Source organism: Orcinus orca, chromosome 6 (genome assembly GCF_937001465.1).
Source record: "Orcinus orca chromosome 6, mOrcOrc1.1, whole genome shotgun sequence".
In the NCBI taxonomy this organism is placed as follows: domain Eukaryota; kingdom Metazoa; phylum Chordata; class Mammalia; order Artiodactyla; family Delphinidae; genus Orcinus; species Orcinus orca.
The window spans coordinates 92700518-92712917 of NC_064564.1; the positions used below are offsets into that span (position 1 = coordinate 92700518).

The 12400-nt window shown below is 34.5% G+C and overlaps 1 long non-coding RNA gene across 1 annotated transcript in view; it reads right to left on the reverse strand.

Annotated features, from left to right (window-relative positions):
* LOC125964655 (uncharacterized) overlaps positions 1 to 12400 on the reverse strand; it is a 26265-nt gene continuing 13865 nt past the window's right edge. The window contains exon 3 of the long non-coding RNA XR_007477888.1: positions 1 to 43. This is a non-coding gene — a long non-coding RNA (uncharacterized LOC125964655). The remainder of the gene's footprint in view (positions 44 to 12400) is intronic.

Sequence of the window (12400 nt, forward strand, 5' to 3'; positions counted from 1 at the left end):
CAGGGAATAAAATGAAGGGAATCTCTGATCTCAGTCCTCCAGCCTTCAAAAAGCAAAAAAAGAAAAAGTGAAAAGTTGCTGAGAATCCAGCAAAAAACTGTTTCTTTTCCATTCTTACATGCTTTTTCCTATTTACCATTTAAAGATTATTATGAAATTAATTAAAATTACCTAGTAAAATGATATGGGAAAATACACTATACTGCTAATTATAAAAAAGCAGGTAGTAAATCAAGAAATACAGTGTGCTCTCGGGTGTGTAAATATAGTATATAAATAGATATATATAAAAATATTAATATTTATTCTATAATTATGAATGACTTTCATTTCTTCCTTTGGGTTTTCCTGAGCTTCTCAAATTTTCTACATTGAATATGTATTATTGGTATAACCAGGGAAATAATAATTCAGAGGAGAAGGGAAATTAATGTTAGTAAGTTAGGTATAATCAGTTCTTTGAGACATCAACCCTAATGTATCTAAAAGTTACTACCTTCTATATTATTTAAAGATTCAACTTGAAATTACTTCTGGGATTATAGAGTCTCTTAGAAGAAAACAAAGGAGGATTTAAATTGGCTATCAGAACCACTGTGGGGCCTCTGGAAATATTTAGGGCTCAGAGGTAGGAAAGTATTTATGTGACATGTTAGTTTACTATTGCATACAAATTTACAACATTACATTCTGTTGTGCAGAAAGCTTTATTTCTTCTTCTCCTTCACCATTACTAATAGTTGTCTGTGATTGTGGGATACTTGACTGTGAGCCCTAGAGCATGGCTATAGCTCTAGAAGGAGAACTAAGAAGTCATTCACTGAGGAGGAGCAGCAACTGTCACAAGAAGTTAGGGAAACACTGATGAAAAGGAAAGAATGTTTTCCTTGTTTTGAAAACTGAAATCCCAATTAGCCATGCTATCTACTGCAACTGGTGAAGTTGAGGATCCTATACTGAAGATTTAGTAGGGAACATAAGGACAAAGTTGAGAAGAGATATTTCCAGAAAGGAAAAGATGAATGGGAACTGGGAATTATGAATAATTTATTTTATTTTTAAAGTGCTGAATACAACAACAAAAAAACTACCAGGAAGAAAAGAAAATACCATGGATAAACATGAACATAATTTAAATGAATCACTGTCTTTTGTCATGGAAAATGAAAAAATACCAGCCTAGGGGTACAGATTAAACTAACATGTATACTGCCACGAACTTTCAGGTATGTTACACCAATCCTCAAAATAACCCTAAACATAGGTACATTACCACATTTTAAATGACACATCACGCTGAGAGATAGTGTTTTGCCCAAGTCTGTACAGCCAATACGCCAAGGAGCTAAGACTGAAGTTTAGGTCCTCCAAGCCAAGTGCTTTCCAATAATATGTAGTGCTTCTCTTTATCAGCAGTTAAGGCGACAATGGAGTAAGAGAACTGAGGCACAGTAGGCTTCCAGAGACACAGGACTACCACACTCTAGCACAGCCCTAGAGACGGTCAGAGCATGAAGAACACGAGCTAGGTGAATCAATCCCAGCAGTGAGCCTAGCTCCCTGAAGTTCCAAGCAACAGAGAAGTGTTCTTGGTTTCCACACAGAAACGTGAATGAGAAAACCCAAGAAAATTCTCAAAACCATGTAGGAAAATGAGAAGAGTATTTAACTAGAGCACTATTGCTCATTATTAGCAATTTCAGGGTTCAGAAATTTGGACACTCACTGGAGATCTAGCACCAGCGATGTCTGATATCACGAAGAATACATTGTTTCATCAACAGGAGGAAAAAAATAACTGACGTGGGAGACAGGATGCAATACTTAGTGCATTTGATTTCCTTCTGAGGAGAGTGAGGCACAGCCTGTTTCAAGAGGTTCCTTGGGTTAAAATCAGGGAGTCTGGGTGAGTACATGTGCTTTACAAACAATTACTACTCTCTTCTATTGGTAAACATAGCGAGAAGGGTGAATGCTTCATGATCCAAGTCCTCAAGCAGAGTTTGCTTCCCTTCTATAGGTGATGCCCAAAGATGAACATCAATCTAAGGTCTGATCCTTTGGAGAGAGATGGACAAAAAACAGAGAGCCAAGAAGCTGAAATTTTACCTCCTTTTGGCAGAAATAAAGAAGCCAAGGTAACAGTTATCACTAATATCCCCCACACTCCTCACCATGGGTATCTCCTCTGCCTTATCTTTTTACTGTGTAATATGATTGAATGCCTCATAAAGTGCATCCTACCTATACTGCCCACCTGGGCCATTCTAAATGGTGGACTCTAGAATCCTGTTCCAAGAATTGAGACTATGTCATTGTGTCTGCTCAGGGTGGATATTTTTGTGAAGTGATTGCTTGAAATCGAAACATTAAATGGCCTTAAGTCAGCCTATGTATTAAAACAACAAAAAATCTCTCCAATTTCCTTTCCATTAACTGTTCTTAACCCTTTCTTGGGTGTTAACGAAAACTGAGGACAAAATTCTGCAAATCCTTGCCTCTGTTTCCTTCAAAGAAAAACTTTTTAATATTTCTGATGTTTACAGTCCTAAAATATACATTCCTTAAAGAAAATTTGGAGAATGAGGAAAAGTTAAGAATAAAAATAATTCAGCCAAGTCCCACATTCTAGAGAAAACAAGTTAACATTTTGCTGTGGCTTTTTCCAGCCACATGTATACAAATTGTGCTCATTTTTATAGTTATGAAATTTCCTATTTTAATTTAATACTATACCACGGCCAATCTATACCAAGATTACAATTTTCACTGGTTGTATAACATGTAAGGGTATGCCTTCTCACATGTGTTGCTTGACCCTCAACCAACACAAACCAGAATTCCAGCAGCCTAGAGGAAAAAACTGTTGTAACTGTTTAAACCATGATTGAACCTGAAACATGAAAGGACATGCAATGTCATTATTTTTTTCTTATTCTAGTCAATTGGGTGGATCATTAAGGGGAAAAAATGTTAAGTAATAATAATAGTGCTAATACCAATCTTTGGCTACTTTTAGGGATATACTCCAGAGTTTCACCATTTTGAATATGTGGCCAAAGAATTTTTTAAAAAGACAATCTTTGTTATCTAAATTATGTATCCTCCTATATCCGTATTACTAGATTTTAATTTTTTCCAAGAATGAGTATTGTATTTTATCAAGTGCTTTTTAGCATCTTGTTAGCTGACCATGTGCTTTGTTTTGTTTTGGTTTTTGCCTAGTTGTTTAGTATATTACATTGATAGATTTTCAAATATTAATTTGGAATTTCATGAATCCATGAAATAAATCATATCACTTTAGTATATAGTTTGGATATACTTATTTATGATTCTTGCATATATATGCATAAGTAATAATGATTCCATAGTTTTATTCTACCCTTAACAATTGAGAATAACAGACTACTTTAGTTCGATAAAATGTTTTTGTAAAATATTCCATAATATTTTCATATTAAAACATGCTATATGGCACAGAAATTATTTCTTAAAAGTATAAAATAACTCTCATAAAAAGACTTCTATTCCTCTAGTCATGGTGACTGGTATAGTATAGCAACTGACCTGAGTCAAGGTAATCAGACTCAATCCCAGAAGTGCTACCCCAGTGTCAGCAAAAAGGGTGCTTTTTGTGCAATGATCTCTAAACTGGAAGAATGTAAACCCAGAGCTCCTGATGGTCATCTTCGCCAATATGTGGCAGAATCTAACCGAGGAGATTAGAGCTGAGATAGAGAATGTGCCTGATGATGTCATTTTAACTCCTGAACCCAGCTATGGCTAAAATCAGAGTCGCCTGTGTTCATTTTATTTGAATCAAATTAGTATTTTATGCAAAACTAATTTTAGTTGGGTTTTGCCACTTACAACCATATAAATCCTAATTAATATCTCCCCTTACCTCACATCTCCATCTACTCACATTTTTGAGGCTAAAAATAAGTAAATAAAAGTAAAGTAAAAGTAAAAATAAGTAAATTTCTGGTATGAAGAACTAGAGCACAAAGTTTGAGGCAGGCACAACCAATTTAAACTGGCAAGAGGACAGCAGAAATAACACTCAGTGGTAAACAACTAAAAGCTTTTCCTCTGAGAACTGGAACCTGACAAAGATGCCCACTCTCATCACTTCTATTCAATATAGTATTTGAAGTCCTAGCCAGAGCAAGGAAAAGGAATAAATAAGAAAGGAAGAATTAAAATTATCTCTGTTTGCAAATGAAATGACCTTATGTGGCGAACACTCTAGACTCCACACACCAAAACAAACTGTTAGAACATAATAAGCAAACTCAGCGAAGTTGCAGGATACAAAATCAATGTAAAAAAAAATCAGTATGTTTCTATACACTAATTATCTAAAAATAAATTTAAAAAACAATCCCACTCACAACAGCAACAAAAAATAAAATACTTAGGAATAAACTTAATCAAAGTGGTGAAAAACTTGTATACTGAAAACAATAAAATGCTGATGAAAGAAATTAAAGCAGACAGGAATAAATGGAAAGACATTCCATATTTATGGATGGGAAGAATTAATATTGTTAAAATGTCCATACTACCCAAAGTTCCTACATATTCAATGCAATCTCTATCTAAATTCCAACAGAGTTTTTACAGAAATAGAAAAACAATTCTAAAATTAATATGGAACCACAGAAGAACCCAAATAGCCAAAGCAATCTTGAGCAAGAAGAACAAAGCAGAAGATATCATACTTCCTGATTTCAAATTATATTTCAAAGCTATATAATCAAAACTTTACGGTGCTGGCATAAAAACAAACATATGGACCAAGTGAACAGAATAAAGAGCCCAGAAATACACATACTTATATGTACATGTACAGTCAACTGATTGACAAGGGTGTCAACATACACAATGGGGAAAGGATAGTCTCTTCAACAAGTGATTGGATATCCACATGCAGAAGAATCAAATTGAAAGCTTATCTTATACCACATACCATATATAAAATTCAACTCAAAGTGGATTAAAGACCTAAACCTAATACCTGAAACCATAAAACTCCTAGAAGAAAACACAGGGAAAAATCTTCCAGATATCAGCCTTGGCAATGATTTTTTGGATATGACTACAAAAGCACAGGCAACCAAAGCAAAAAATAGACAAGAGGTATTATATCAAACTAAGAACCTTCCGCATAGCAAAGGAAACAATCAACAAAATGAAAAGGCCACCTGTGGAATGGTAGAAAATCTTTGCAAACCACATATTTGATAAAGGATTAATTGCAACTCAATAGCAAAAAATAACAATAATCTAATTAAAAACTGGGCAAAGGAACTGAATAGCATTTCTCCAAAGAAGATATACAACAGATGAAAAAGTGCTCAACAACACTAATCAGCAGGGAAATGCAAATTAAAACTACAAGATATCACCTCACACATGTGACAATGGCTATTATCAGGAGAAAAAAAGATAACCTGTTGGGAAGGATGTGGAGAAAAGGGAAACATTGTACATTGTTGGTGGGTATGTAAATTTATGCATCCACTATGAAAAAAGTATGGAGGTTCCTCAAAACACTAAAAATAGAAGTAACATATGATCCAGCAATCCCACATCTGGGCATATATCCAAAGGAATTGAAGTCTGGATCTCAAAGAGATATCTACACTCCCACATTCATTGCAACGATTTCACAATAGCCAAGACTTAGAAACCAAAATGCCCATTGATGGATAAATGGATAAATAAAATGTGGTGCTATATAATTAAATGTAGTATTATTCAGCCTTTAAAAAGAAGGAAATCCTGCCATTTGCAACAACATGGATTAAACCTGAGGACATTATGCTATGCAAAATAAGCCAGTCAGAGAGGATAAATACATGCTACATGATACAATGTATATGAGGAACCTAAAATAGTCAAACTTATAGAAGCAGAGGGTAGAAGAGGGGTTGCCAGGAGCTAGAGGGAAGGAAAAACAGGGAGATATTAATCAAAGGGTACGAAGTTTTGGCTATACAAGATGAGAAAGTCCTAGAGATACACTGACAATAGTGCCAATAGTTAGCAGTACTGTATTGTATACTTGGAGTTTTTCTAAGGATAGATATTATGTTAAGAGTTCTTATCACCAAATAATAATAATAGTAATAAATAAGAGGGTGGGAGGAAATTTTTGGAAGTGATGGATAGGTTTGTGTCATGGATTGTGATGACAGTTTCAACTGGTGTATATTTACCTCCAAACTCATGAAGTTGTATACATGAATTATGTACAGTTGTTTGTATGTCTTAAAAAAAAAAAAGAAAAGAAAATCCAAGAAAAAAAAGAATAAAGTTCTAATACAGGTAAGAGTAATCAATGGTATTTAAAAAAATCACAAAAGTAGTTGCTTTGGGAGAGTTGGGGCAGGGAAAGACTGGGAAGAGGCATAAGGGCACTCTTCTAAGGTTATACTAATATTCTATATCTTGATATGGGGTTAGATTACACAAGTGTATGCATTTGTCAAAAGTAAGTAAATTTTATTTGTGTATTATATAATTCTAGACTTATGACATACTCAAAGAACAAATAATGCTTTGATATTTAAACCTTTGGACTAGAGCCATAAAAATTATATTTTTTAATCCAAATATCTCGAAGTCTAAGACATTTAAAGTGTTTTTAAATCAATGTTTAACTGTAATGATTTATAAAACAAAGCAAATCACTTTCTAAAACCAATACTTGATATGCATGTTTATATTAAACAAATTATAATGATAAAGTTAGTGTCCAATAGGGAATCATGGAAGTTAGTCAAGAATGTCTTGATGCTATTTCTATGAGACTATTTATTGTTATTTAGAAATAATGAAGAATAGACTTCTCTTAATGATGAAAAATCCCATTAAATTTTGATATCATGTTATACCTATAATATTTATTTTGTCAAATGTTTAAAAATAAAGAATAGAGTAGAAATGTCATAAATGAGAACAGAGGCCCAAAATCAGTGGAATAATATCTTCACGTTGTTCATGGAAAATAACTAAAAATCTAGAATTCTGCACCAAACTAAACTAACTTCCAAGAGAGAAAACAAAATGAAGACACTTTTAGACAAAGATGAGCAATTTTACCCCACATCAAACTCCAGAAAGAAAGAAATTGTACTCAAATGAAAAAAATATATCATAGTAAACAAAGAAACTGGTAAGTACGTGGATAAATCCAAATTGTCCCTAACTTGTTAAAAAAAAACCAAACAACCAGCAATAATTTGGAGGACTTAAGTATGAGGTAAAAATGAAATTTAAAAAATAAATAACATGAAAGATAATGTGAGGAGTTAGAAATCAGAGACAAATATTTTAAAGTCCTTGTACTATTCAGAAGGACTGCAGAGATAGTAAGTAGAGACTATGTTAAGTTAAACAAGCATCATTAAAAAATTAAGGGAACTCACAAAAACAATAGGAATGAGATACAGAACTTCTAAACCTACTAAGGGAATAAAAGAGAGCAAAACTTTTTTTGTTAATTCAATAGAAGGCATAAATATCCTACACAAGAACGAAAGAAAAGGACTTCCCTGGGGGCTCAGTGGTTAAGAATCTGCCTGCCAATGCAGGGGACACAGGTTCGAGCCCTGGTCCGGGAAGATCCCACATGCCGTGGAGCAACTAAGCCTGTGAGCCACAACTACTGAGCTTGCACTCTAGAGTTCACAAGCCACAAACACTGAGCCTGCGTGCCACAACTACTGAAGCCCGTGCACTGCAACAAGAGAAGCCACCACAGTGAGAAGCCTGCACACTGCAACGAAGAGTAGCCCCCACTCACCACAACTAAAGAAAGCCTGCGCACAGCAACGAAGACCCAACGCAGCCAAAAATTAATTAACTAATTAATTTAAAAAGAAAGAAAATTTAAAAAGCATTAAAAAAAACACCAAATGAGGATCATGAATCAGAAGCATAAATATTCACACTGAATGTAAATAGTTAAAGGCACCACTTAGAAGTTGATTGATACTGTGAAGAATTACATTAACACATTTTCTAATACTGAAATTATCTTTCATCCCAGCAGTAACTTCAACTAATCCAGTTATATTCTATTTACAAGAGAAATTCAAATTCCTAAAGTGTGACAAAAGTTGGAAGTAATGTTGGAAAAACATAAATCACACAAATACCAACCAAAAGAAAGCCACTGCTTTGATTAAATCAGGCTAAAAGGACCTTGAGGCAAAAAGCATTACCAGGGAAATTATCAGAAAGAAAAAGTAGTCCTGAACTTTATGAATCTTACACCACAGATTCAGTATTGACAGAACTGCAAGAAATCTACAATAAAAAAAGGGAGAATTTAATGTGTCTGTCTCAAACTAATAGGTGAAATAATAAACACATATATACCCACACATATGCATATATAACTTTGCATTAAAACACTGGAGGTTTTTTAAAAACCCAAATGAAATATCTATAAAAACTGATGCAATGTTAGGAAAGGAACCAAGTCTCAATAAGTTTGAATTAATATCATTCAAACTTCAACTCTAGCCACAATGCAAAAATATTAAAAATAAATGTTGAAATTATAACTTTCCATAGTATCTTTTACATCTGGAAATTTTAAAAGATACTATTAAATAATTAATAGGTTAGAAATAGGATGTGATAAAAATTCCAAAATATTTAAAACTTAATGACTATTAAACATGAAATTATTAAAGGACATTAAAAAAAGACAGTAAATTGTGAAGTTCTATTTTGTTCATGTTAGGGAATTTTTAAATAAATATATTAATTTGCCCCAATTTTTAAAAATTCAATGTAATTCCAAACAAAATGAAATTGGATTTTTTTATATTTGTCAAGTTAATCCTAAAGATTATGGAACAGTAAAGAGTCAAGAATTCCCAAGACAGGGCTTCCCTGGTGGCGCAGTGGTTGGGAGTCCGCCTGCCGATGCAGGGGACACGGGTTCATGCCCCGGTCCGCGATGATCCCACATGCCGCAGAGTGGCTGGGCCCGGAAGCCATGGCCGCTGAGCCTGTGCGCCCGGAGCCGAGGCCACAACAGTGAGAGGCCCACGTACCGCAAAAAAAAAAAAAAAAAGAATACCCAAGACAATGCTGTAGGATAAGAAATACATACTCACTATATCAAGATATCAAGAATGATCATGGAGCTACAGTACTTCAGATAGTGTGGTATTGGTGCAGGTAAAGACAAAGATACCAAAGGAAGAGAGCAGAGAATGCAGAAATATTGTAGGCATATATAGAAGTTTATTTATATCCTAAATGAACTGGTATTTGATATAAAGCAGCATTACTAATCAAGAGAAAATAAACTATTTAATAAATGGTGCCTGCATATTGGACTAATTGTGTTGAAAAAAGACTGAGACTTTACCCCATACTATGCCCCAAATAAGTTTAAGAAAAATATGTAAGTGCAAAAAAAAAAAAAAAAACCACCCACATAACTATAAAACATCTAGAGAAAAATGAAACACATGCTATATATTTGAAGTACAATTGATTGATCCTCTTTTAAAATTATGTGTTCCATCCCCTTATTTCATGGTGTTATTATTATAGATGAGTTAAGTCTACTTTCTAACATGAATGTCCTAACTAAAGTCGACACTATTGCGGAGGTGCTGGAAAAACATAAATGTGGAGGCAATTAAAATACTAAAGCCTGGCTTTTAGTCATTAGGAATAGATAGAAGGGAAGCTTTATTTCCAGTCCTCCAACACTGTCATTACCTTCAAAAAGTCAGAAAAAATAGAAAGCTGCTAAGAATCCAACAGTAAACTGTTTCATTTCCTTGTTACGTGTTTCCCCCATACCTCTTTACCATGTAAAAATATTATGACATTTATTAAAATTACTTAATAACATGAGAAAAAACAATATATTGTTAATTTTTACCATCAATATATTGTTACCATCAATATATTGTTAATTTTTACTTTTTTAATTAACATAATATAAAAATATATGCATGTTTATAATTAAGCATAATATACAGGCAAAATGAGTGCCTAAAAGGAACCGTTCCTTTTAGGACATTCATCTAAGAATGTCATGATGCTTTCCACATAGATTATTTATAGCAGTTTATTTTTTTGAATGAAGCACAGTCTGTTCTTAATAATGAATGATCTCATTATATTTTAATATCATATAATATCATATAGTATTTATTTTTCTCAAATGCTTCAAAATTAAGAAAGTAAAAATGACACCAGTGTATATGCACCCCAATGTTCACAGCAGCACTATTTACAACAACCAAGACGTGGAAGCAACCTAAATGTTCATCAACAGATGAATGGATAAATAAGATGTGGTACATATATATACAATGGACTATTACTCAGCCATAAAGAAGAATGAAATAATGCCATTTGCAGCAACATGGATGGACCTAAAGATTATCATACTAAGCGAAGTAAGTCAGAAAGAGAAAGATAAATACCATATGATATCACTTATATGTGGAACCTAAAATACAACACAAATGAACATATCTACGAAACAGAAACAGATTCACAGACATAGAGAACAGATTTGTGGTTGCCAAGGGGGAGGGGGGTGGGGGAGGGAAGGATTGGGAGTTTGGGATTAGCAGATGCAAACTATTATACATAGAATTATAATGGATAAACAATAGGTCCTACTGTATACTACAGGGAACTATATTCAATAACCTGTAGTAAACCATATTGAAAAAGAATTTTTAAAATGACATCAGTGAAAATAGAGGCCCAAAGCCAATGGAATAATATCTTCAAATTTTTCAAGCAAAATAACCAAAAACCTAGAATTCTATACCAAACTGAACTATCTTTCAAGAGAGAAGACAAAATAAAGACATTTTTAGTAAAAAAAAAAAAAAAAAACTAGAAGATTTTTCCATAAAGCAACCCTAGAAAGAAACTGTCCCTGGATGAAAGGAAATGAATGAAAAAATAATACTAAACAAAGAAATTGGTCAATATGTGAGTGGATCCAAACTGTTACTGTAACAAAAAGAGAGAGAGAGAATGCTCACAATTGGGGAACCTAAAAACAAGGTATAGGGCTTCCCTGGTGGCACAGTGGTTGAGAGTCCGCCTGCCGATGCAGGGGACATGGGTTCATGCCCCAGTCCGGGAGGATCCCACATGCCGCGGAGCAGCTGGGCCCATGAGCCATGGCCGCTGAGCCTGCGCGTCTGGAGCCTGTGCTCCGCAACGAGAGAGACCACAGCAGTGAGAGGCCCATATACCGCAAAAAAAAAAAAAAAAAACAAGGTATAAATGAAACCTTAAATACAAATAATATGGAAGATAATGGGAGGGGTTAGAAATAATAGATAAACATTTTAAGGTCCTTGGTACTACTCAGGAGGATTGCAGAGTTATTGAATAGGGACTGTGTTAAGTCAGACAAGCATCTTAAAAAGTTACAGCAATCACACATGTATGTATATGTTTGTGTGTGTAACTTTGCACTCAAACTGCAAAGAATGTTTTTAAATCCAATAAGATGTTCATAAAACGTATACATTAGTAAAGGAAGTAAGTCTCAATGAATATCTAACAATTAATGTCATTCAAACCACAATCTATAACCATAATGAAACATTAGAAATCAATATTGAAAAGAGAAACCCCCCAAATGTCTTTTAAATGTGGAAATTTTAAAACATACTTTTAAATAATTCATATGTTTAAAAAAATGATGAAAATTTAAACATACTTATAACTTAATAGGACTATCAAAATTGGTGGGATAAAGCAATTTTAAAATCTTAAAAAAATATATTAAAAAATAAGATTCAGATTGGTTCAAGATGGCAGAGTAGAAGGACATGCTCTCACTCCCTCCTGCAAGAACGCCAGAATCACAACTAACTACTGAACAAGCATCGACAGGAAGACACTGGAACTCACCAAAGACAAAGGAGAAGCTTCAATGAGACGGTAGGAGGGGCACAATCACAATAAAACCAAATCCCATAACTGCTGGGTGGGTGACTCACAAACTGGAGAACACTTATACCACAGGAGTCCACCCACTAGAGTGAAGGTTCTGAGCCCCACGTCAGGCTTCCCAACCTGGGGGTCCAGCAATGGGAGGAGGAATTCCTACACAATCAGACTTTGAAAGTTAGCAGGATTTGGATTTGACTGCAGGACTTCGACAGGACTGGGGGAAACAGAGACTCCACTCTTGGAGGGCACACACAAAGTAGTGTGTGCATCGGGACCCAGGGGAAGGAGCAATGACCCCACAGGAGACTGAACCAGACCTACCTGCTAGTGTTGGAGGGTCTCCTGCAGAGGCAGGGGGTGGCTCTGTCCCACCATGAGGACAAGGACACTGTCAGCAGAAGTTCTCGTAAGTACTCCTTGGCAT